The sequence below is a fragment of the Bos javanicus genome, chromosome 7 (assembly GCF_032452875.1).
Source record: "Bos javanicus breed banteng chromosome 7, ARS-OSU_banteng_1.0, whole genome shotgun sequence".
NCBI classification, from domain to species: domain Eukaryota; kingdom Metazoa; phylum Chordata; class Mammalia; order Artiodactyla; family Bovidae; genus Bos; species Bos javanicus.
The window spans coordinates 36,925,297-36,952,136 of record NC_083874.1 but is presented as its reverse complement, the minus strand read 5'-3'; the positions used below and the strand labels follow the sequence as shown (position 1 = coordinate 36,952,136).

General features: G+C 45.8%; 1 protein-coding gene across 3 annotated transcripts in view; it reads right to left on the bottom strand.

Annotated features, from left to right (window-relative positions):
* SEMA6A (semaphorin 6A) overlaps positions 1–20,938 on the bottom strand; it is a 131,315-nt gene extending 110,377 nt beyond the window's left edge. For 2 of the 3 annotated variants that reach the window (XM_061423002.1, XM_061423005.1), the window contains exon 1: positions 20,138–20,938. The gene's annotated coding sequence lies outside the window, so the exon portion shown is untranslated. The remainder of the gene's footprint in view (positions 1–20,137) is intronic. The other variant, XM_061423003.1, reaches the window with a different exon arrangement.
* Between the last annotated feature and the right edge of the window lie 5,902 nt (positions 20,939–26,840).

Here is a 26,840-nt window from a genome sequence, read left to right as displayed (position 1 = left end):
CAAGCAGTGAACAGTAAAATCAGAAAAAGATGTTCTAAATCACTTATTATAAAACTACATCCTGCTTCCTCCTTCTTGATGTGCTCAGTCATGTCCAACTCTTTGTGACCCCGTGGACTGTAGCCCACCAGGCCCTTCTGTCCATGGGATTTCCCAGGCAAGAATACTGGAGTGGGTTGCCATTTCCTTCTCCAGGGGATGTTTCTGACTCAGGGATCCAATATGTCTCCTACATTGGCAGGCGGATTCTTCACTGCACCACCACATCCTGCCTTATATAAAGAATTATTTGTCAGTCTCAAGATAGGTAACATTCTGTTATTAACAAGCCAGGAGTTAGTTTGTTCCCAACTTGCAAAATAGAGAGAAGAGAGTGGAGAATTCCTATTCAAAAAGGGCCCCCAGCACTTAAAAGACAGTTGAACTGTTGAAATCAAAGACAGTTAATTGTAGTCTGTACAAGTAGGAACAACTCCACCTAATTATGAATGAGGCATTGTCAAACCAGTTTGACCCTTAAATACTCACTTCCAACTAACTTAGTTTTTTAAAAACCATTTTATCCAAAACATTTGAACAAAATTACGCTGCAGCTAACCAGGTAAACCAGAGGTGTGAAATGAGCGCACACATTCTGTTTGAGGATTCCCATGAAGGTAATGATTTTTGTAAAGTATCAAAAACTACGGCACAGAAACCAAATTTGTGGAGAAAATTCTCCACCCTTAAGACTTGCCTTGGTGAGTGATGTAGTCTAAATAACCTGATCTGCCCACTTTCTAGAAAGGTTTCAATTCTAAGTACCTACGTACAGACCTCCGTACACACAAAGCAGACACTGACTATCCCTGTGGAGGTATTATATCACAGGGTCCAGGAACCCCAAATTCCTGAGGCTGGAGAGAGCCGGGTTTCCCAACAAAGCCTCGTCCACAAGCCGGGAAAGGTAGGCATGGGCCCCAAGAGGGTCACGGCAGATCCAGCCCATTCCTGCCTTATTTGTTCGGATCATTAGGAGGGCACCAATTAGCGCCTATTTGGTGACAGGTTTGTGTTGTGAACATCTGGCCACTAGCATCTGGCCAGGGCCCAAGTCCATTTCACAGGAAACACCAAACAGCTGTCAGATGGTCCTGCGTTTGGGTGAATACCAAACACAGAGTCCACTCTGCCACAGGGGAGGAGGGGCCAACATCTCCATTATCTGTCTCAGGAAGTACCCTGCCGCCAACACATTACCTAACTGCTGACCGGCATCTCCCTTATTTGTGAATTAGGCTTTGCCCACTGGAGTAAGCACTTTGAATGGATAGAGCCAGAAGTAACTTGGCGTCTGCTTGAGAGCTAATGAGCAGCATGGCCCTTGTGTCTATGCTTTAACCACCCAGCCTCCTTTCAGTCTTCTCGGTGCGCCTCAGGGAAGCGGGGGTGAAGACTGGGCTGGACTGGGGATTCACTTTTCAATCCATCTACTCTGCGGTTCAGTGCTCAGTTTTTTGGGTTTTGTGAAAAACAGCCACTTAAAGCCAGTGGATCAATTTGACATTTTCAGTTTACTGGAGTAGGTACTTAATGCCATATATATCTTAAAGTTTTGTTGTATAAAGTATAAACTTTTTGTATTTACACATTGATTTTTGAGTCAGGTTAGAGAAACAGAGACCTCTGGGCCCTCTCTGGAATATTGTGATTCCAAACATAACCCTGACTACAATCTAACACAGAAAACTCCCTCAGTGAGAAAAGCCCTCAGTATTACTGCCTTGGAGTTCCTACATAGTCTGTTCCCAGAGTGCAGGAAGGTTTGTGGCATAAGCCTGATAAATACAGGCTACCTGCGGAACACCAGACCCAACGAAGAACAATTAAGATGGGAGGAAAACGTATTCACCTAACTTCTCATCCCTAGGAACTAATATATAATATAGCTGGATGCATATTGTAGGTACGCACTAAAATATTTCCTAAATGAAGTGAAGAAATGAAGGATTATTCAATCAACCATTTAAAATCACACCCCGACACACAAAAGTACATAGAAAAAGAGACAGCAACAGAAGCAGAGAGAAAGACTCATCTGGACGCTGTCATCTTGTCATCATCTTGTCTTCTCAGTTTTAACTTACAATGTCAACTATGCCCTCCCAGTGACATGAAGCACTGAATTTCACCAATTCCATTGGGAGAATTTGGTGTCAAATTATAATAGATAATTTTTGTGTGTCCTAAGTTGTTTTAGATGTGTCCAACTCTTTGCGACCCTATGGACAGTAGCTCACCAGGCTCCTCCATCCATGGGATTCTCCAGGCAAGAATACTGGAGTGGGTCACCATGCCCACCTCCAGGGGATCTTCCCAATCCAGGAATCCAGCCCACATCTCCTGTGGTTCCTGCATTGCAGGCAGATTCTTTACCACTGAGCCACTGGGGAAGACCCAGATCATTCTTACTGAGTGCTTATTATATACCAGACATTCTTCTGGTACATATCGTCTGATTTAGTCATCAGAATTGCTTCATGAGGTTGGTACTATTAGTATTCCCATTTTACAGATGAGGAAAACAAGGCACAGAGAGGTGAAGTGACTTTCCCAAGTTCTCACAGCCAACAGAACAGGAAAGTCCAGGGTTCAGACTTTTAACTCCTTCGTCATGATACCCATCTAGAAGAAAAGTTGACTCCTAAATTCACTTTTAACCCTCAGCTTCATTCTGTGTGTTTCCAGCAGTAATGGGATCTCAGTTATTCTTCCTGATCTTAGTCTCAAACTTTAGGGACATTATCATCATCATTGTCATCAGTCAGCATTTCTATCAAATTCATGTCCATCACTCTGCTTCTATCAGCTCGATGCACCCAGAACGTTGTAAGGTTACCTCCATAACCCACTGAGAATGCCAGGGTTACACATGCAAAATATAGCCACCGAGACTGAAATTTACTCTCCACTTACTGCCGACTCTGGAGCATGCTTACTCTTCATCCGAGAAAAAGCAGAGCTGGCGCTACTGTCAGAAAGGACTTAATGCCATGGTTTAGGCTGCAGTGCGTGCTTCTCTTCTTAATATCTTCAGAGGATAATCTATAAAGTGCTGAAATGCACTCTTTGAAGGTCTGTAATAGGATAGTGTACTGAAGTTAGAGAACCTTTCCCTGAGGGCTAATTATGCCAGAAACTCTGAGGTGAGTCGCTCTGGTCAAACATCTCCCACCCAGGGGTGGTTGAAAATTCTTTCTTGACATTTGTAATTTTAGTTAAACTTGTTAAAGAAGGTCTTGTTGACTTATTTGACAGAGCTTAAGTTATCGTATATTGCTCTTTTGCATGACATAAAAGAAAAATATCAGTGAAATTAATTGGATAATGTAGTCCTAAAACTTCTTGTCCGATGATTAACTTTGTAAGGGAGTCGGACTTCCGTTCCCAGTCATCAGTGTGTATGTTTTCCACATAACTTTGTCCTCTTTGCTATCAAGAGCTTTGGGGATGGGCATACTTAAATGTGTTTACCACGTTTCAAACCAGGCATCAAACTTTTTAACACTGTATTTGGAGACAGTGTCTAGGTGGGCTAGGTTAGCTGCTAACTAGCTGCTAAGATTTGTATGTTTTTTCACCTTGCCTGGGATCTGAACAAAAGTGGGTGTGCTGAGATTAAGTAACACTAGAGGGCAGCCTACAAGTTAGAAACAAGGCAGCCTACACAGGCAGTCTTTTGGCCTCGCACAATAGACAACAGCTCAAATATGGCGTCCCAGTGAAAAGCAAAAAATCATCGAATCATTCCTTAATGTTTAATCTGCATGTGCCTTTAAAAGAAGACTTCAAAGGAAATAACTTCATAAATGTTGTCTCCCTTCTAGAAACTCACTAATTTGTTAAACCCTCCTGAAGATGCTCGATGTTTCTAGTCCTGTTTTGTTTCACTTCCGTTATTCAACCTCTTTTTAAAATAACAAACAAAACTTTATTAGAGAATAAAACTCTTCTGTTACAAGTTTTATTCAGAAACCTCTGAAATAAAAATGCAATGTGAAGGGTAAAGACAGAAAATCCATCTTTTTAGGGTTCCTTTTTATAGCATAAACATTAGTTATTTTCCACCATTAAAGGCATTGGAGGACTCTTGTGGACAACTATATGGTATCAGTACTTATCCAAAGGTTGAAACCATAAAATGAAATCTGTAATGTGTCGTTCACCTATGAGTTGAAGGTTGGTTTCTTCCTAAATAAAATATTACTCAACACATTTTTTTCTTCTGCTACATAAGCAGTGTTCAATTTTAGCACCATGCAGCAGAAAAGGCCTAGCTGTATGCTAACACTGTCTTATTAAATAACCAACACAATTTAGGTGTTATTTGTGTTTTGTGAATTACGTCACCTGTAACATTTCAGTTGCACAAGGCAACTTAAGAGATAAACACTCATATAAATATGCCCACAGCGGGGTGGAGAGGAGGGAGGGAAGGAAGGGGTGAACACATGTACATTGAATTTCAGAATTCAAAGACTTGCATACTGTTCAGAATGGAAAAAATAGGAAACAGGTGGCTCGATGCAGGCCCTGATTCTTCCATGAGTGAATCACAAGCTTCTTGCTTGCCCTGCACTTTGCAGCCAGTCTTTATAGATGCGCTGGATGGTGCTTCAGTCTTTCTCATTATTATCCACCTCGGCTCATGGTATTAACCTCCCTAATGTTGGAGAAAGTGGTACCAGCTGCCAGACCAAATGCAACAGTTTAAGTGCTCTTAATTTGAGAATCTTTAGCACTCATTTTACAGACCTGGGTATGAGCACAATAGAACTTAAGTCCCAGGCTTTGGTGTTTGGCTTCTTATGTGTCATTTACATATGGTTTCTGATAGCCGTTAAAAATGAACAATTTTTGTCTGTAAACCTGGCCTGTCTTAGCCAATGTCACCACTATCCACTCAGCTCCCCAGATGTGACATCTTGGAACCATTTTTTTCACTCCTTCACCCCCTTACCCCACACGTCCAACTGGCCCCTAAGTCCTGAAGGCTAAACTTTGTCAGTGCACCCAGAATCCATTTCCTTTTTTCCACTCACAGCATGAGCAGATTTATATTTCCAAAACACGTGTCTGATGACATCAACATTTGGCTGAAAAGCTTTAATTGCCCGCAGTTTGGAGTCCTACCTCTTAAGCAGGGCCGAGACCTCCATGGGCTGTTCTCCATCCTTCTTTCTGTCTGTGGGGCTTCCAGGCCACATCCCCCGTCACCAGGAGTTTCCCATGCTGCTCTGCGGCCAAATCTTGGATTTCTCTGCCTCTGGCCTTTGCTCCTGCCTCTCTCTTAGCCCCACTGCTCCTCTGCCCCTTGCCAACTAGGTGCCCAAATCTTGTCCACTCCTTAGGTGCAGCTCAAATGCTTCCTCCCAGACTTGACAGAGCACTCCTTTCTGTCCTCAGCATCCTTACCAGACTGCTTTGGACATGGAGAACAGTCAGCCCTCAGACACTGTAGTATTTTTTTTTTGCACATCTACCTTCCTGGATAGTATGTGGGCCCAATGTCTGGCCTTGAGTGCTGTTGTTCAGTCGCTATGTCCATGTCCAACTCTTTGCAACCTCATGAACTGCAACATGCCAGGCTTCCCTGTCCTTCAGTATCTCCCGGAGTTTGCTCAAATTCATGTCCATTGAGTCAGGGATGCCATCCAACCATCTCATCCTCTGTCACCCCCTTCTTCTGTCTTCAATCTTTCCTAGCATCAGAGTCTTTTCCAGTGAGTTGGCTCTTTACATCCGGTGGCCAAAGTATTAGCTTCAGTTTCAGCATCAGTCCTTCCATTGAATATTCAGGGTTGATTTCATTTAGGATTGACTGGTTTGATCTTGCTGTCCAAGGGACTCTCAAGAGTACTCCAACTCCATAGTTCAAAAGCATCAATTCTTCGGCCCTCAGACATCTTTATGGTCCAGCTCTCACATCTGTACATGACTATTGGGAAAACCATAGTTTTGACTATATGGACCTCTGTTGGCAAAGTGATGTCTGTGCTTTTTAATATGCTGTCTAGGCCCTGAGTGGTTATGCCACAATCGATCAATAGATTCTGAACTAGGTCATCACTTTGTCTCTGCAGTATCTAGAACTTGCCTAGAATAGGTGCTAAATATGTATCTGCTGAATTAAATGGACCTGATGCTTTCACTGCATCCAGCAGTGTGGACCAGAGGAGTCAAATGACCTTGGTTGGAGGGAAAATCCATTTATGTTGAGCCATGCGGTCTACTTTATTCCTCACTAAAAGCATGTTTCTGTTTCATAGGTACAGGCTGCAAGCCCCAGGAGGATATTCCTGCAGGAATATCTGGTTGAGTCCTCTGTCCCTCCAGTTGTACCCTGCACCAGGGTCAAAGTTTCCATCTTTGTTTTTATTCCTACTATCAAACAGGGCTAGAATCCTAAACAACAACATCCTCCATTTTCCAAATGATGTCTTTTTGGATGACACACTCAAGGTCCTACGAGCTGCTGGAGACAAAGAGCTGCATTTGCATGCATCAAGAAGCAGGAGTATAGGTCCTGAACCCTTGGGTGGAGTCCTCGGAAAGCTACTTCTAAGGTTTTTCTGTGGCAGGAGTCAATCTGCATAGTAGGCATAATGTGAAAACATCTTCTGTTGGAAGACTAAATTATTTCCAAATTCTTTTTAAAGTATTCAGCTGTACAATGTCATAGAGCGTAAACTCAGTTTCAGAAGGCTTCAGACCTTGTCTCAAGCCCTTCCCTTCCCAGAGGCGTATACTGTTAGGCCAATGATTTGACCTCTCTGAACCTCAGTTATCTCATCTTTAAATTGGGCATAATAATACCCGCCCTGCCTAACCTAGGCTGTAATGATATTAAACGAGGCAATGTTTGTAAACATACTTAGAAAAATATAAGGACTGTATAATGAGGTCTTTATTAATAGTAATAACACTGTTAAATACTGTTGATGCTGATCACCATCGGTAAGCCTGACTTCTAAATCTGAGCAGCAAGATCTTCCTGGGCAGACCAGTCCTGGGTGTGCACCTCACTGTTGCAGTCAGTCTGTCCTCTCCCTGCAAGATACCATTCCAGGAAGGTATGTCGAGCTCTTGAAACATAGGCAGTGAGAAACGATGAAACACTGCAGATGCACTGTGATTACTTTTATTAGAATAAGCCCTCCAGTGAAGACTGGGTTCCGTTGACAATAAGCAAGAATAGACATTGCCTATGTTGAAAACCTTTGCAAGTTGTGCTGGAGAATTTGCATGCTGGAGAATTTGCATCTCAATAACAACGTGATAATGTCAAGCTATTCACAACATTTCAAAGCCTCCTCTGGCACACCTGGCGTGTGGTAGGATCTGCTTGGGGAACTGGAAGTGGCTGTTTTCTAACAGTACTGGCAGTGACGTTGTCCTTTTCATTCTTGGGAACGGATGTGTTTGAGTAGTATTAACACGTCTTGTTTCTGGACAGGGCAAAATATGAAAACGAAAGCTCCACCCTCCATGATCTCCCAGGAGAATTAATTAATCAGCATATTCAACATGTTGAACTTCCCCTCATCACAAATGAGCGGAAACATCTTGTAGATAAAAGTTGCCTTTTTAATAGAAAACTTTTCCCTGTAAGCCAAACATCCCTTTAAAAGAGAAAAGTATCCAAAAGATGTTGCCTTCCCCTTGGCTATATAGGAAACTACTCTGCTTTCTAGATGATACCAGTAGCATATTCTCTTCTTTGGGCAAACATGGGATCATGACACTGGGTTGACTTTACTTCTGTTAAAAGTAAAACCATATTGCATGCAGGGGGGCAACCATCTTGCCTATATTTTAGGTAATCACTACCCTAGAACACAGTACAGCAAATAGTATCAGTCAATTTAATTTAGGTAATTTCTCATTAAAGATGCTTCTAGATTGGTAAGCTTAATTGTAAAAGCTAGGCATTTATAATTCATAAGCACAAATTATACTCAACCAGATAGGTTATATGCTATTAAGAGTTTCAGATAAGCTGCAAAGTGATTATTCACACAGAAACTTAACTCATAAGTTGGCATTAATATATTATACCTAACTTTCATTAGGCCCTCTGGTTAAAAGTTGAATGTAAATGGTGTGTTAACATTATAGTTCAGTTACTTGACATCTGTCCCAAAACTCATGACACAAGGAAAAGTTCAGTTCAGCTCAGTTCAGTCGCTCAGTTGTGTCCGACTCTTTGCGACCCCATGAATCGCAGCACGCCAGGCCTCCCTGTCCATCACCAACTCCCGGAGTTCACTCAGACTCACATCCATCGAGTCGGTGATGCCATCCAGCCATCTCATCCTCTGTCGTCCCCTTCTCCTCCTGCCCCTGATCCCTCCCAGCATCAGAGTCTTTTCCAATGAGTCAACTCTTCGCATGAGGTGGCCAAAGTACTGGAGTTTCAGCTTCAGCATCATTCCCTCCAAATAAACCAAAAGTAAGGCCAGTTTCTCCAGTGCTTATAAGTGTTTCAATCACTATGGTTAGCACTCAAGAAAGAGTATTTTGTTGTTGTTGTTTAGTTGCCAAGTTGTGTCCGACTCTTTGTGACTCGGTGGACTAGAGCCCACCAGGCTCCTCTGTCCATGGAATTCTCCAAGCAAGAATACTGGAGTGGGTAGCCATTTCCTTCTCCAGGGGATCTTCCCAATCGAGGGATCAAACCCAAGCCTCCTGCAGTAGCAAGCGGATTCTTTTCAGCAGACAAAGGAAATACCACTTGATCCAGCACCACCAGCATACAATGGCTTTCATTTGAAAGACCTGGGGCACCACCACTTAAAGTCTCATTCTATTTTTGTAAAGCATGGCCTCAAATCCAGCTAGGTGCCAGTAAATATCAACAAATTTGTTAAGTTAAAATAAAAAATGGTTCCTCTAAAGATTCAAAACACTTTGCACCACTTATCAGTTTGAACTCTCCCCCAAGTGATATTTCATTCTTTACATGACCATTCTGCGAATGATACAGAATCATGTTTCTCATAAAGAACCTCATGTAGTCTGCATGGCAAGATAATGGAAGCATGTTCAAGTCACTGCTGTCTGAAAATGTTCCAATAGAATGCAGCCTCCAAGGTATTGATGCCTTGGAGGCACCAAAAAAAAAAGAAATCTGTAATCAGAAATCATTAATTAAGGTTAATTAAAGTCTACATTGTATTTGACTGACAGCCTCACAAAAGTCCTGTGACTTTTCTTCAGGCTCCGGTGTGCGATGTTGTGTCTGACCGGATACTGAAGAGTAATCACATCTTGGATTGTCGAGAGGACAGCAAAGTCAATTCCCAGAAACTCTCCTTGGAGCAGAAAAAGTTTCTGATCTGAAATATGAATCCCTTTGTCCTTCCCACTCTATGCCTTTTTTAAAAACAACAACAACTATCTCGTAAGAATACCATAGAAGGAGCAGGACCTATTTTCTGACCCTACCAAATAATCAATAGTCCGTAAGACTGAATTTACATATGCATGTTTTCTTTGCTTCTCCAGAGATGTTGGAGGGAGGTGGGGAAGGGCTGGGGGATAATTGCGGCCTATGGGTAAGCCAGACCACATGATCAAAAACTGCTGTGACACTTAAAAGTGTTTCTCCACAAGGAATTCTGGTGCCCAGAAGCCTGGTGAAGCCAGTAGCAATTAAGGCCATGTTATCCTTTTCATTTACTTCAAATTATTGGCCTCTAAAATCAATCACTGAGTGTGGCTGAGTAAGGGAGGGGTCAATTTAATAGGCACGTGCATTACAAATGCTTGTTGATCTTAAGTAAAAATTTTGGCAGGCCGGATCTGTGGAAATTTAAAACGGCTGCTTTGAAGCTTGCCCTGTCATTTCCTAGTTTTTTAAAAAAATGACTAATTTTCTAGATTAAGCCCATTTATAATGAATGCAAGGTTTGCTTCTTCTGAACCCACCTGGATTTTCATATGCTGTGTTGCATGTCCTGAATCCAGTGCTGTGTGCTTCAAGTGTGAGACAGTTTTATGTTTTAATCTACAAAGGAATGAAATGGCTGGGCTTAGATGGGTAGGAATCCTTGAAAGTCCACTTGGAATATGGGAACTAAAATGTGAAGACATGTACCCGTATCTGTCATATGAGGCCCGATTTACCTAACAAAGGAAAGCTGTGTTCTCCACTGCACACGAAGCCCATAAATTGTGGAGTGTATCTCCCTCTTGTAGCAATTTACTCCTCCACATCTTCTCTTGACTGGGTCACTCACACACTATGGCCACAACTGGAGAGCTTTTCCTTATCACTCTGACATAGTAAGATATTATAATTACAGGAAGAAAAAAAATCGCTCACACACTCAAGAACTGGCAAAGCAGTAGACCTCTGGACCAGTGTTGCAAAACGCAGTCAAATGGTCCCTAGCCCTTCAGTAATGTATGTCGAACCTGAAAAAATTAAGGGGAAACCTGAAGGAAAGCACTGAATGCTCACATGGCCATACCAAAGCACAACATTCAACACTCCTGAGGTCACTTTATTTATTTAGCCATCTGCAGAGCTGAAACCCAATTACGAGACTGAAATGTGAGTGAAGTCAGGACTGGCCTCATTTACCTCCATGTGTAGGAACAGCCTAACGAAGGGTTCGCACCCTTTGGCTTGTCCAAGGATGAAAGTGCCACCAGCCCCTGGACCGTAATTTTTTACCAGCAAGACTGAGTGAGAGACAGATCCTGGAGTAAATATCAGCTGGATGCGCATATAACAAGGTCCAGAGAGACACTCTCAGAAGTCGCCTCTTTTAATCCAATGCTGAATTATACGAGAAGTTGTTTTCAGTGCTTTCAGAAGACCATGGCTGCCAAAATCACTGCGAGGCTCACAAGCCTAGTCTATCTCAAACCTTTCCCAAGACACCCCAACTCTATCTGAGGCCCTGAAACTATGGCAACCGAATAAGAAAGCAGCCTCCATGATTAATAGATGAAGATTTCAGCAACAGTGTCTAGCTAGGGCCATCATTCATGATGTGAGAAGAATTAGCACAGAATCCATCTCGGAAACCATTAACGAGTATTTATAAAAATCCACCCAACTGCCATCCTGCTACGTAGACTCCAGTTTAGAATGCTGTAAACTGTTTTCTGTTTAGCGCTCACTCTACAGAAAATGTTCTTAAAGTAACTCAGAGCTCACATTTTTAGAATAATGCAAGGCTTTATAGGCTGGTTTTCCACCTGGGTTTCTGAGGCCTAAGAACAAATGCATTCATACACCAAAATACGTGAATGAAGTCAAGTGGCTCTTGGGTAAAAAGGAGAGACAGTCGCTGGACTGTTGTGAGTGTCTTTTATGGAGTGCAATTTTTTTCATAAAGCATTCCATGTTCAGGAAAGGAACTTTTTCATTCACCAGCTCCATCAGTATTCTCTTAGTTTCCTCATTCAAGGGCAGTAAGAGTCTCGGGGGCAGGAGTCGGGGGAGCACTGGAATCACTGCAATATTAATGAAAAGATTGAATATGCTCCTGAAAAAAAAAGACTCAGGAATAAGCAAAAGGAAAAAAGAATGGATCCACAGATAGCTTGTCTTTAAAACTCTCATATAACATGAAACCATAATAGATTCTTTATTTCCCAGTCCCTCAAATGCTTATTTTCCAGTGGTGTGTTTTCATTGTGTTTTGATGCCAGATGCTGTTCTCTTCTATAAATGCTTCAAATCAAACCATGGACAAAGGCTTGGTCTTAAACACGTGTGAGGGCAGAAGGGATAAGAGAGGGATAAATAACATCAATTTTAGAAATTCATCGGCTAAGGTTTTCAAATTGGCTTGGATTCTTTGAATTAAAGTTTCTGCAGATGGCAATTATAGGTTAGCTGGAAACCACTCGAAAGTGCTGAGTCATACTAAATGAAATCCTCAGGTCTGAAGGCTGAATGTGGAAACATCTATACTAACAACACTCTCAAAGCACCAGTCATCGCACAGGCTGCTCCGCGGGAGCTGGTCCTTCAGTCTTTGGGGCCTGTGGATTGCTGATTTATTCTGCTCTCTGTACATCCTCTTTCCGCTTACAAAATTTAAGAGAAAAATTTTGTCCTAGATGAAAATAACTGTAATTCTAAGCATGGAGGGATTCTTACTCCTTCAGGGAACTGGAGTGATAATAATTTATTGCCCCTTTTGCTATGCTCTTGAGGAGTCCGAGTCTTCTCACTGATAAGGACATCTATGGCTATCGTTTGAATCAAATTTCAGGTTGTGTATCAGCGTATCAGCAGTAGCGTAATCCCTGCCTCCACTGGGGTCAGCTGACTATTTTCTGCATTTGGTGGGAAAGGTGCGCTCAGTCTCCAAGTTAGTCCGACTCTTTGCGACCCCGTAGACTGTAGCCCGCCAGGCTCCTCTGTCCATGGGACTTCCCTGGCAAAAATACTGGAGTGGGTTGCCATTTCCTTCTCCAAGGGATCTTCCCGACCCAGGGATCAAACCTGTGTCTCCTGCATTGGCAGGTGGATTCTTTACCACTGTGCCACCTTGTGGGAAAGTAGTGGTTTGCTTCGGCATGGAGATTCAGGCACTCCCGAACTGTCACTATGTCAGGTTTGGCCATGGAAGAGTCATCTGGCAAGTATATGTCCACCATGAAGAAACTCATGCAGATCCCAGCCATAGCTTCTTGGAGGAGTTGACCGACAGCCAAGCTTCTCCTCTGTGACACGTGTGTGGTCCTTGGGGTCAACTTAGCTCATCCCTGAATGGTCATTATGGGCAGCTCTCAGATTCTAAATGTGGGTGCTCTCAGATTCCTTAGTGGATACAGGCTGTGTGTGTATTTTACTTTTACAGTGGTAGTAAGTGAAAGCTATCATTTTTTAAAAACAACTGTCCTTTGGGTACTTCGTTGATATACAGATAAACAGATATAAATAGCTGTTTGCTATTGTTTTACTGGTATAGTGTTTTCTTCTTCCCTGTTTTGGGTATGATGTTTCCACTTCCAAAGTTAGGCAAAGGATCCCAGCTCTTCTTCTCACGCAAGTGACCCTTTCACACACTCCTCTGCTTAGAACCCCTGACATCGTGGCCAGCTTATGGTGTGAATGTTCCTTTCTAGTCCAAAGGTCATTTCCTTTGCATCCTCTCTTCATGTTGCAGATGTGAAAGGCCGTTTCCTTTGGTCCTCTCCCCACCAGGGCACTCTCCATGACAACTGTCACCCAAATAAAAATAACACCTCATATTTAATGAGTGTGTGTAGTGTCAGGCATTGTGCCATGAATCTTACAGATGTTGTCGTGTTTCCTCTCCTCAACAACAATAACACCACCAGCACTGACAAATGGAAACTGAGACAAGAGATGTAACTTCCTCAAAGTCACGGCTATTTGTAAATGGCAAAAAAAAAGGGGGAGGTATGCAAATCTGTGTTGTGTCTGCCTAAGACTGTGACCTCTGCATCACCTCGCAAGCTGTCTACAGTCCCTCCACATTTTTAGAGACTTTACACCACAAAACCTAATGAATTTGCCCTGCATTTGATGGGGAAGATAGCAGTATATACCAGAGATCAAAACTTTACCCTGGTGTGTCTGTTCTACATTAATGCTTTCATTTTATTTTGTCTGTAGTTTTGTTTGTTTATCTTTTGGTGGTGCCTCACAGCTTGTGGCATCTCGGCTCCATGACCAGGGATGGAACCCATGCCCCACCCCACCCCCCACACTGGCAGCAAGGAATCTTAACCACGGAACCACCAGGGAGGTCCCAATGCTTTCACTGATGTGAACCATTTAAAACTTACCTGAGCAAAAAAATGCCCTTACTTAAAAAAAAAATAATGCCTGGCAGAGTGATACTCCTATGACCTTGCCTAATTTAATGGTCACATTGAAAACAATCACTAGTTGAAACGGTTGGCATCTGATTCATAAATTTGCCATCCATACACTACCTAGATTATTTTCAGTAAGTCTGAGGACCTTATTTAATTTCATCATGTGGTTAACATTAAAATGATATCCACAAGGTATAATCTTTCTTTTGTTCTATAAACGACAATGAAGCAGGGTCTCTGCTAGGCCTGGGGTCTCTGGAGATGAGAAGGGAGTTAGCATCAAACTTGTCAAACTTGTCAAACCACAGTGCATTTTATATTTTACCAAATACAATCACACTCATGATTTTGTATTATTCTCCCTATACTTCTACTAGATAGAAAGCATGCATTTTTACTCTTTACAGTTTTTATTTAAAATATTGACCTTCAAAAGAGTTAAGGGGCTTGTCCGTGGTAATGAGCCCGGAACTCAGGTCATCTAACTTCAAGCACAGGATCTTCAACAATAGTCATCACTGCACTGGGACCGGGCAGAAATGTGAGTTAGTTAATGCGCATGCTTATTCCTCCTGATGGAAACTTGAATTTTAAAAACTACTCTGAGCAAACTCCTAAAAGGCAAGAAGGTTCTGGGGCCAGCGGTTAGAATGCAGAACAAATGAGTCCAGGGTCAAAAGCTCAAGCCCCATAAGTGCTGGCTGTCTTCTTAGCTCTGTTTTTTAGAAGGTTGATTCTACCTAACTCACAGTCCCTCCAGCTTCAACCAGGTGTCCCACAGATGTGCGCTCTGAACTACAGAACGGGGACTGATGGGCGCGAGTGTGGGAACGGGCAGGCTCCAATCCATCACCAAGACTGGGAAAACAATCACAAAGGGATGACCCACTGATGGTATATGAGGCACATCACCTGTGTACATGGAAGACAGTGCTACACACAAACACACACACACACACACTCATCAAGGCAGAGAGACGTCTCATTTGATGGACACACAGAGAAACAGGAGCAGGTGAAAAAGATTGGCTGTTCACAAAACGATTCCCTCTTCATTCATTCAACAAGTACTTGTTATGAAAGGCCTGTGATGTGACAGGCACAGGTGTTGGTGCTGGAGACAGCAATGAGACATGAGAATGTCTACCCTTGTGGCGTTATGTTCCAGCAGAAGACAGAAAATAAATGGGGACAACCAACAGTCTGTCAGGATGTGAAAAGTCCTAAGGGGAAAAAAAAAAAAACCCTGAGGCTGTCCACTGGGTTAGGGAGTGTTGGGGGAAAAATGGTGAAGTAAGAAAGATGATCAGGAAAGGCTTCACTGAGATAGCGACATGTGAGCAGAGAACCTGCAGGAGGAGAGGAGAAGCAAATTCTGTAGCTCTCTGGGCAAAGGCATGCCCCAAGCCTTGAAAGGGCAAGCCCCTGCAAAGGGCCAGATTGGGAGAGGGTATGCTCAAGTGACCCCAAGGAAGAGTGGAGGTCAGAAAGGTGGGGGCCCCAGTGCAGATCATGTGGGTCCACAAAGATCATAGGAAGGACTCTGGCTTTGATGGAATAAGATGGGATAGCATTTGAAAACACGTAAGCTGATGAGATTTTGCTTTTAAAAATATTTATCACTTTGGCTGCTGTGTTGAGAAAAGACTGTAGGGGACATAGACCAAAGGTGGGAGAGTAGCCGGGAGGCTAGCCCGGTAGATCCCCCGGCAGGCAGATGGAGACAGGGGTTTGGCCAGTGTGAGGGCCACTGAGGTGGAAGACCTGGAAGGAGTCTGCATGCTCTCTGCAGGTGGGGCCAACAACATGGCAGTGAGAACAGGTGATGACATCAGAGAGAGGCCAGTCGAGGATAACTCTCGAGTTTCTTGGCCTAAGCAACTCAGAGGCTAGAACTGCCATTTACCAAAATGGAAAAGATGATAAGAAAGGCATATGTGGAGGAGAAAGATCTGTGCTGAAGGGGTTATTTGGGAAAGATCAGAATATTGATAGTTATATATGACATTCTCCATTAGTATAATTAGAATTATTCTAATAAAAAGGTTTTACAAGCACTCATCTGCTTGCAAATGAGTGTATACCCTACCCTTGTGTATAAACTATACTGTAATAGTCCCAGGCTAAGAAGTATGCTCAACTCCCTTCCCTCCTTGAGGTTTGTGTGGTATGACATCTTACTTGCCCATTTCAAAGGGATTAAATGCCTCCCTCCCTTCCCTCCCTTCCCATATCCCCAAGAGGCAGCTGTGTGGTTGCCAGTAGAGAAATAGCTCAGTTGCTCTTGCAGCACATTTTAAGGCAGAGGAGAAAAGCCTTCACTCTGGAATAGAAATCTCTCAGAGACAACTTGGCTCCAGGACACCCCAAGAGAGTGGGGGACACTGGGAGGTCCCAACAGGAGGCTTCCAGGCTTCCCCTGGAAATGTGAACACCCAGGAACACTCACTCTGGGAGGAGGGCGATGAACTTTAAGTGTGTGTGGAGGGCGGAAGGCAGTGCAGGGATTTGTGCAGACTTTCCTAGACTTTCTACTGCTGCAAATGGCAGATGCCTAATTAAAGCATTTGCAATTAGTTTGGCTTGTTCTGTGATTCCTTTCTGCAAACAAATATGATGGGAGAATATATTAGCTCTTGGCAATCTAGTTCTAAAAAAACCTTTTTCTCCCATCATTACTCTTTTGTCCTGCTCAGAAGAGAGCTGAAGCACTGTGTACACAACCTTAAGTATCTGACTTACCTCCTTGTCCAAAACAGTATTTTTCCTTCCATTTCCTAAAGGAATGCAACTACCCATTTGCCTTTAAAAGCAGGAAGATTTATTCCGAATTTAATACAAGTTCTTAATTTGGGTGTCTTATTTGTATTCAATGATGATAACAGTCTTCCTAATTCTTGCCATCCTTCTGATTCAACACACTTGGCTGGCGATGTTATCCACCTCCTCGAAATGCAAATGCTATATTTTTTTAATGATGGGAAAAGCAGTCACTAGACTTTGAAAGAACTTGAGGGGTGTATGTTTGTGTGTGTGTGTCTGTGTGTGTAAATAAAGAGTTGCACTTACTGCCACTTTATTATAACCACTTACTTAAAGGCACAGATTTTTTTTTTTCTTTTTCACTGCAGGGGAAAAAATGTGCCCAGGTCGCCTTCAAGTGGAGACACGTGACCCATTTGGGACTGTTTCTTTCCTTTACTCATTCAACATTTACTTGAGTTTCTATACTGGTTCTTATGAAATTTTAACTTATTTAAACTTAGATGGTTTTATCCAATGAGTATACTCTGCAAGTAGCCCCTGAGATAACGATCTTAGGTGTCTGTTGAACATTAAATGCATTATGAGACTGTGGCCCATCTCTAAAGGGTAATAACTGCAAAACAGAACACTTAGGGAAGATTGCCATGAAACAGTGTAAATAAGAAAAATGAACTAGAATGCCTAACACAAAAAAGGTTTAAATCTGATGGTTATTCATTTCTGCTTTCAGATTGAATTGCAAAGCACCTCATTTAAGAAGGTCCTAAAACCAAAATAATAATAGTAGTGGTTACTCAAGAGTCAAATAAAAGTTACCATATAAACAAGCATGGGTAAGCCAAATTCAAATAGTGCAATTTTTTTTAACAGATAGTTTAGGTTAATAGGTGGAGACACACAGTGTTGCCACTATATTTAAGGTTAGGTTAATAATTAACTCTGATGCCTGGAGTAGTTTAATCAAAGCTTACTATAAAACTGCTCCATGCAGACTAAAAGGGTATTAAAGAACCATACAAAATACTTGCAATCTTGACCTCTGTAGTCATTTGGAAAGGGTGTGAAAAATCAGATGTTCCATTCAGAAATATGTACCAGCATCTTTACTTTGGGGGGAAAAAAATCTTAATAAAGATTCATATTATCTGGAACCAACAATCGTCTCACTGTCATCAGAGTGGCAGTCTGTGGACTTAATGCCCAAGAGGTGTGTTGAAAGAAGACCAGACAATTATCAGGATTAGAGAAAGGCAAGGCAAAGGCACTCGACCTTCCTACCCGGAAAGACTTAAGAGTCAGCGCTGGGGGGCATTAAATAGCTTTCCTGAGACCTGCTGGCAGGACACTGCCACTGGGTTAAACGTCTTTTCAGATTGGAGGCAAAGAAAGTTGGGCGTACATGTTAGAGAGTCTGTGTCTGTACGTGTGTGTGTTCACACGCCTGTGTTTTCAACCTTTCATGGATCACATTCAGCTGCTACTTAATTTCCATCCAGCCCAAGCAGAGAGCGATCCCACGATCCCACCGTGATCGTCTCTGGTTACCAGATTCACTAAGCAGCCGCCTTGCTCCCAAGGACCGACGCGGACTGGCTGGAGGGGCTGCTCCTTGCAAAACAGGTAGGGGGAGGCCCCTTGGAAGTGTTTGCCTTGGCTGCGAAAACAGCGGGGCCTCCCTGGCTCCACGCACACCTGACTCCCGGCTCTGCTCCTCCCTGAACACCCGCCGGCTGGAAAACGGCGAGCTGGGTGCAGGACACTGGAGATGCTGCGCTTGGAGCCAGCGATCCCCGGCCGGTGTCCACACGCACCCTCGCGCCAGCCGCTGTCCACAGTGGCCGGACCAGCTTCCGAGTCCTGCTGGGAAACTTCCCCTTCTCGCCCCTCCCCACGCCCTCCCCTTGTTCGACTGCTTGAGAGACCAGTCCAGCAAGTGCCGCACCGCGACCCCAACCAAGCTGACCATCGGCCGGGGTGCCACTCTCCGAAGGGTTGGCTCCTGGCTCCTGCCTCCTAGCCATATCCTGGGCAGTCTGTCCACCTCCCTGGGGGTTCGTTTTCCCGCGGGGTGCACGTGCTGAGCCCGAAATCGGTCGTGCCCTCCCCCCGCCCATTCCCTGGCCTTCAGAGAAACTTTCCAGAAGTGCCTGGTCGAGTGACCCCGTGCAGGAAAAAAAAAAAAAGAAGAAGAAGAGGAGGAGACGCTGGGCGGAGGGTGGTGGCGGCGAGGGAGCGGGAAAGACAGCGGAATCCTGTTTCCTTTCCCGATACCCACAAGTCTAAGACTGCTCCCTGGCTCCCCCTGTACCGTTCCGGTCGTGGAAGGAGGGAACGGACTACGGGATCCTGCTATGCACCGTGTAATACGGTGGGGAGCCGAGAAAAAAAGCAGAGCATCTGGGAGACGGGGGAGAAACACTTCCCATCCCAGCGGGGTCATGCAGAGTGGGTGGGCGCTGTCGGGCTGGGTTGGCAGCGGAGCGCCCCACTGCCAGCGAGGCAGCGCTCTACACGCAGCAAGTAGTCCGGACAATCGAGAACCCCGGGCCCCTGCAGAGGTCTCGTCTGGTTAGCAAGTACTGAGCCATTTCTAGCCAGGTCTTCCCACCCTTCCCGCTCCCGGGACACCTCCTTTCCGAAGAGAGACCACGTAGTATTTGGAAGAGAGAGCAGCGGGCGCCAGCCCCCGGCACGGGGTTCTGTGCCCGAGAGGGACGCAGACGCTACAGATGCTGTCTTCGCCGCCCAGGAGGGAGCTGCGGCGGGGAATAGGACCCAGGGCGGGGAAGCCGCGCCACACCAGGAGGAGGCCACTCATTCGAGCAAACAAAGCCCGGAACCTCTGGTGCCCAGCGGCCGCGGGAGCCGGGATGTCACCAAGTGGCAGGGTGCGCGGGTGCCAGGGCCATTACAAGTTTCCCGCACTCCACTGAGCCCAGCCCAGACCCCGCGCCGACAACAAAAGACTCTCTTTGCCCCCCACCCCCAATCTCTCCGTGTCTGTGGAACCCCTCCTCCCACCTCGAACCCAAACCTAGTGTCGAGCGAAAACAGCGCTCTTGGACCGAACCTCCTCTAGCCCTCGAGGGTAGAACCCCTTCCCCTGCCTTCGCACCAGGACCGGGCGCTTCCGAGAATCTCACCCTTTCTTGGCCTCTCTGCTGCCCGCTGGCCCGAAAGTGAGGACGACCCCCCAGGGATACTGCACACACCTCGCAGGGCCAGGCAGCTATCCGCGCGGTTGGGGTCCCGGGCGGCGCCTGGCGTGTGCGCGACGCGAGTGGGGAAGCTCATAACGCGAAGCCCGGAGGTCTCTGGGGCGCAGGGCGGAGAGGAGCGGCGGACAGGGCTCGCGACTGCTCCCCCAGGGCCGGGCAACGCTCGGAAGACAGACACAAGACAAAATAAAACGCAAGCACCACAAAGCCGACACGGTGTGCGGACCGCGGCCCCGGGACCCGCAGGAGGGAGCGGAACCGCCCGGGAGGTGGGGCGCACCAGGGCGCCCCAGCCGTACCTTTTCGGTGCATCGACGGGCAGGCGGCCGGGGCTCGGAGCGGACTGGTACAGCGTGTATCCCATTTAGTAATCCATTATCGAGGGGATCTCTCCGGGCCGCGAGCTGCGCTTTCCTTCGCAAGCCTTTGTCATTCCTACATGGGTGCTTGTCTCTGTGGGGGTACAGTCGCAGCGACTACTTTCTGGGATGCAAACGCGCCGTATTCATTTCCAATGACAGGCGGAGAAGGGGAGATGAAAAAAGAAAGAAAAAACCAACAAGAAAGGAGGAAATGTTCAAGAAACTCTTCTCCAAATCCAAATTTCACTTGGATTCCACTCCGGCGAGTCCCTTCGCTGGTGTTTGCGCCGATTAACAAGTCATTTCAGGGTGGGGGGCGGGGTGGGGGCTGGGGCAGGGGTGCGCGCTCTAGCCCCGCTTCACAACCGGGAGCGCTACGCCGCGGGTGTGGCGGTGCTGGACGCTACCGCCGCTCCTAAGCTGGCATCGCGGGCGGTCGGCTCCGCGGAGAAGCGCTGCTGCTGCGGCCGGAGCGCCTGGGTAAGTGCGCGGGGAGCGGAGTTGGCTGCAGCCTCACCCCGTGCCGCTCACTACTCTGTCACTGGAGAGGCCGCCGCTCCAGGGCGGAGCCAAGTCCCGGACTGGATTGCGCAAAGCGGACTCTCCTGCAACCCCGCCTACTTTGGCTGGCGTCTTCTCCGACCCAAAGGAGGGCTGCGGTCTCTGTGTGTGAACCGGAGCGAGCGAGGCGGAGAGAGGGAGAAACTACGCGCAGTAGCCGCAGGTGGAGCCTTGGACCGACTGGTCAGCGCCGCTTCCTTCCACCACTATTGCCCGCCCGCGGCGCGTTCGGTGGAGGTCCCGGCGGGGGCGACACCCGCAGAAGCCCAGCCCGTGCCTCCCCTCACCCCCGCATTTGCTCTTGCTGGGGGGAAAAATCTCGGACAGCATTGCCGAGCCCTGCCAAATCAAAAAAATAAATAAAAATAGACGTAGTGCAGGAGCAAGTTACAAGAAAGGATTTGTTCATCGATTTTTTTAAATGGAAAAGTTTTAAAGGATGAGGGTAAGTGAACGGCGAGCCTTTCTGATTACTATATCAAGAGGTAAATTCCAGAAGTGACGGACGCTCTGCGCACCCAGATGAGTTGGATAGAAACCGGTACACTTAAAAATACACTTCGACGATATGAACTCAGCTATTAGTTAACGTACAAACAACACACGGTAATAAAGCATGTTAAGTAAGCAAATTAACTATAGTGCAAGAAATGCTGGTGGCGACGATCTGCTTTTAAACTTAGAACGTCTGTACACTGTTCTTAGAAATAATTCTGTAAACTTCAGAAATAACACACAATTCCAATGAGTATCCAACAGCTTCATGGAATAACTAAATCGCAACTTCTTCCAAGGCGCTTTTGTGTTACCATCAGGAGGAGAGTGGCAGACACAGTCTTCCTCCGCTTGAAAGTTCAGTAGCCCAAAAGTCCTACAGTTACAAGGCTTGTGCCCACTGGGCAGGCCACACGACGTCCCCCTGGCCCGGCCGTTGCGCGCTCCCTGCCTGCTGGCCGAAAAGACCGCAAAGGAGCACGTTGGCCCCCGCACCCAGGGGGCTTTTCACTTGGTTCGCGCTGGCGGCCAAGCAGTTCTCGGATCAATATTTACTAGTTATGGGGTCGGCCGAGGAAAGCACTGGGAAGATCAGGGTCTCAGTCCCCCTTAGGCCGAGTTCCTTTAAATAAATGCATTAGAAACTGTACCTGTTCCCTAATTGGGGCTGCTGCTGCCTAATTGGGGCTAGGGCCACTAATAAGACCCCCTTCCCCCATTTTTTTTGCCTTTCGTACGGGCAACTAAAATACGCACAAGCATGCTAATGAAGGCTCATGAAGAATAAAATAAATGCACTCGTGACAACAGTATAAATATTGTCCACAAACCATTTAGAAAAGGTGAGGAAAATGGTTTGAGGGGAAAAGGTCCGTCTCCCTGCTGTTCGCCAAAGATGCCAGCAGGGGCCGCTATCCCCACCTTTCGCAGGCAAAAGCCGCCAGAGATCCGCGGTGGTGGGGGGTGGGGTGCTGCGGCCGTAGGTGCGCGCGCAGCCCCAGCCGCGCGAGGCGCCAGCTCAGGAGGGGCTGGGGCTAGGGGGCCGTGGTCTTGTCTGCGCGCTTCTGCGGCCCGGGTGGCGACTGGCTCGCGGACATCCCTTTCGAATCCGGTCCGGACCCGGGGGAAGGGTCCTGGCTAGCCGTGACCGCTCAATCCTCTGCCGCGACTATTTAACGCCCTTGATTTCGACGTTCAATCCCGAGCTCGTCTGTGCGTCCCCGGCGCGGTCCCTCATGTCTGGCCCAAGACGTCCCCGGGGTTCTCCGCCGGCAGTCTCCATCCGGGCCGGATCGCCGAGGCCCCTCTTCCTTTTCTGCCCCTGGTTTACATGCTAATTGTGTCTGGGAAAAGTTCTTTAATTGGCAGAATGAGGCAGAGCAAACGAATTGTTTCACAGGCTGAACCAAATTAATTCCTGGTTTAGCTTCTTCCCTTGGAGAAACAAACAATTAAACTGTCTTGTTTGTTTTATGGATATATTGGAAATGCCCCACATCGACTTTCAAGATATGTTTTTAAAGGGAAATTATTTTCATTATTAATACTTGCATGTTTAATTTGCAGTAACGCTGAGCCAAGAAGCAAGAGATTAAATTTACGTAATTTAAAATTAGAGAATACAGGAAGAAAAGAATTTGAGTTAACTTTTTGCGTGGCTGAGAAATACCGCCCAGAATCTTCCTGGCAAGGACTAGATCTGAAGTCTCACCATCCAATTAGGCACCCGTCGTCCTGACCAGGTGAGATGACATTTCCACCTGCCAGGGGAGAGATGCTCCCTGGGAGCTGGCAGAAAAGCCAGCTATTGTGTCGCTGCCTGAAGCCCTCGGGGGAGCACCTGTGGGGAGCTGCCCTGAGAAACCTCATGACGTCATTTCCCCTTCTGCGCTGCGCTGACTGACTCCCAGAAGTCTGCCTTAACTTTTAAGTAAAACCGCTGCACTTCCAGAGCCTTTGAAGTCTGCTGTCTACCCTGTCCCTTCAGGGAAAGAAAGTTAATGGGAGTTAAAAAATCACCAAGCGTTAGGACTAGAAGAAACCCTGGACTGTTTGGTAGTTAAGTGGCCTGGAGTGAGAACAGCCTTAGTCTCTGGAGGCCAGCTGTTTTTAGGTAACTTACTAGCTGGTGGTGACCTTGGGGGCAGTCACTAATTTTTCTGGAGCAGTGGATTCACTTGTTAATGGGGATTCGCTATTACTTTCTTCCCAGGGATTGTGTGAATTAAATGAGATGGAGAGTGTAAACGGCAGGGGTGTAGAGATAAAGGTTAACTAGCATCTATAAAGATTAACTAGCATCATTGTCATCCTTGCCATCCTCCACTTCAAACCTCCCACCACCGTTTTACAGGGGTCAGACGGAGGCGGAGGAAAGAAGGGGCTTGCTTTGTGTCAGTGCTGGGAGCTAGTCCATCGTAATTCCTCTTCAGTGCTCAAAAGACCACACCTGCTTTCCCCCATATCACCTGGAAAAAGTATGATGGAGGAAGAGGAAATGAAAATGTGAACTCAGGATTCTTTTAAAGATCACATCTAGTTATTTGATCTGATCTCTGCTATACCACTGGCCTCCCTGGTGGCTGAGTAGTAAATAACTCACATGTCAATGTGGGAGGTGGTGGGTCCCATCCCTGGGTCTGGGAAGATTCCCCTGAGAAGGAAATGGCAGCCCTCTCTAGTATTCTTGCCTGGCAAGTCCCATGAACAGAGGAGCCTGGCGGGCTACAGTCTGAGGGGGTCAGAAAGGCACACAACTTAGCGACTAAACTACAGCAGCTTTACCACAGAATGGAGTAGTGAATTTGGAGGAAATGTCTGCTGCTGCTGCTACTGCTGCTGCTAAGTCACTTCAGTCGTGTCCAACTCTGTGTGACCCTATAGACGGCAGCCCGCCAGGCTCCACCATCAGTGGGACTCTCCAGGCAAGAACACTGGAGTGGGTTGCCATTTCCTTCTCCAATGCATGAAAGTGAAAGTGAAGTCACTCAGTCGTGTCCGACTCTTAGTGACCCCATGGGCTGCAGCCTACCAGGCTCCTCCGACCATGGGATTTTCCAGGCAAGAATACTGGAGTAGGGTGCCATTGCCTTCTCCGAAATGTCTGCTGGTGCTTACTTATTGCTCAACTCCATGTGGGTGTTCCTGGAAGTTACATGAGGAGTACAGTTTGTACAAATAGGCCGTTATCACAAAGTGAAGTTAGTATCATGAAGGGAAATTAGTGTCTTTGGTGCTTGTCAGACCATTCTTCCTTCTCCCCAAAACTCTCAGAGCTTTGGAGACTGTGCCCTGTGAATACATTGGTACTATTATCCACAGACTTTGTTTTACCCTACTCAAGATTTTAGCACCAGGCTTACTGTCCTCTTACCTGTCCCACCACCTGTCACCATTCATGGCAGTGTGAGCATCCACCTAACCATGGCTCTGCATTCTCAGCTTTTTGCCTTCCTCATTTACTCTGTCCTTTGTTCTTCCTCACCTCTACCTCCCACTCCAGGACTTCATTATTATCAGAAGAGGCTCCAGGTTCTAAATCACTTATTCTGACATTCTCTCTTTAATCACAATGGACTCTCCTTCCAGCTTACTTGCCTACGCACCTCCTCACACTCACCCTAATTGCAGGAAGCCTTCTGCCATTCTTTCCATCCATCCAGTCCCTGCTTCTTTCATTCCCCTCTGTGTCCAGGAGAGCTTCATAATAACTGTCTCTCTGGCGAACACTTTCAACTCCCTGACTCCTCTTTCTTTTGGTCACGCCCATCTGAGTGAAAACCAGTCCTAAATTACAAAAATACCTTCCTTCTCTGCTCTTGGTTCTGGCAGCTGAAACCTACTAGAAAAACATTTCAAGCACACATCTAAGCAGGCTGTACACTCTGTCGTGAACCTGACTTGCTTCGTGAAGCTGCTTCATCATCATCTTCCCTTTCTTTGTGTTAGTCTGTAACTTTTCCCCCTAATTGGATAGTTCACCCTCAGTGTCTTCTACTTCCCTGAAAAAGAGTCCGTCTCATGGGTGCTTCTTGCTTCTGTACCTATCATTTCCTGCTTATCTCCTCTTAGGGTGAAGGCAGTTCCCTTCTCCAATCTGAGGCCAAACTCTCCACCTGTTTTCAGATCATTTACACAGTCTCAGAAATTCTGCCCCACTGTCTTCATCTCCTCTGCATCTCCCCAACTACATATAAACAGGCTTTAGTCTCTCTCATCTTAGAAACAAGCCTTCCTTGTGTCTTCTGCGCTTTTCAGTATTCTCTCCTCTCTTCCAAAGATGAAGGATTGTTGATGATCACCATTGCCATTGTCTTCTCTCTTATTTGTCGTTCCTGTCTGGCTTCTATTCCCAGCGCTCCATTGCCAGGGCTTTTGCTTGTGTCTTCAGTGACATCCATGACAGTAAATCCAGTGGACATTTTAAAGTTTTTATTGTATTTGAAGTCTTAGCAGCCATGCACACGACCACTCCTTCCTTTGGGAAATAGGCTTTGCTCTCTCCTGGTTCTCCTCCTGCCTCCTTTTTTTTGTTTGTTTTTAAACATTTGAGGCCATTGAAAGATACAGAAAATTTTGAGGAATAATAAAACATTCCAGTTTTTACCATCCCAGAATTAGCAACTGTTCATATTCTTTATTTCTTGTCTTGTCTTTATTGCAAGGAATGAAACATGGTGTATAAAGCTTAGTGTCCATAGAATCAACAGTCTTTCCACTTCTTCATATTACTCATGGTCTTGAGTTTCCTGTGCATCTTTATAGTTCCTTTTCTATACTTATATATAGATCATATGTACCCAGAACCAGTATATAGAGAAATATTTTTGGTGGGGTTTTCCCCCAAATTAACATAAATAATATCCTGTTCACTCTTGTCCTCCACATTGTAGCTAAATCGATCTGTGAAAGTTGCGTATCTGATCACATCACTCCCTGGCTTAAAACACTGTGATGTCCCCAAACCTTAACAGGACCTTCAAGCCTGTACAGGACTCACTTCTAGCCTACCTCTCTGCTCTCATCTCTCTGCCAGGCTCCCATGCCCTTCTTCCCTCACAGGATCACTGGTGTGGAAAGTTCCAAGCTGCTTTGTAACTACACACCTACTCTGCAACACTATCATCTTCCCCTCTTTACCTGGCTAACTCCTACCCATCCTTCAAGTTTCAGCCCACATGTTTCTGCTCGAAACAGACTTTCCTGATACTCCAGAAGGCATCATAACCCCTCCACTATGAGTCCTTAAAGTACCCTGCCCAATCAGTCCATCTGTCACAGCTAGAGGTAATTTTTGGTCCAGTAGCTTATTGAATGCTTCTCTTTCCTGTCAGATCACAAACTCTTTGAGTCACAGGACTACATATCTTTCATTTCTCGTATACCTCTAGCACCTAGCAGACAGTAGGGGCCTGGTACCTAAAAGACAGGGTGAATTAGTGAAAGCAGAGAGTTCTTTTTCAGGGATTCAATTGGAAAAGAAATAGATGGTTGGATGGGACCACTTTTAAGCACCACTTAAAAAGGGGGGCGGGAAACAAGAAAATTATTTTGAGATTTCAGTTTTCAAGATTAACAAAATCTA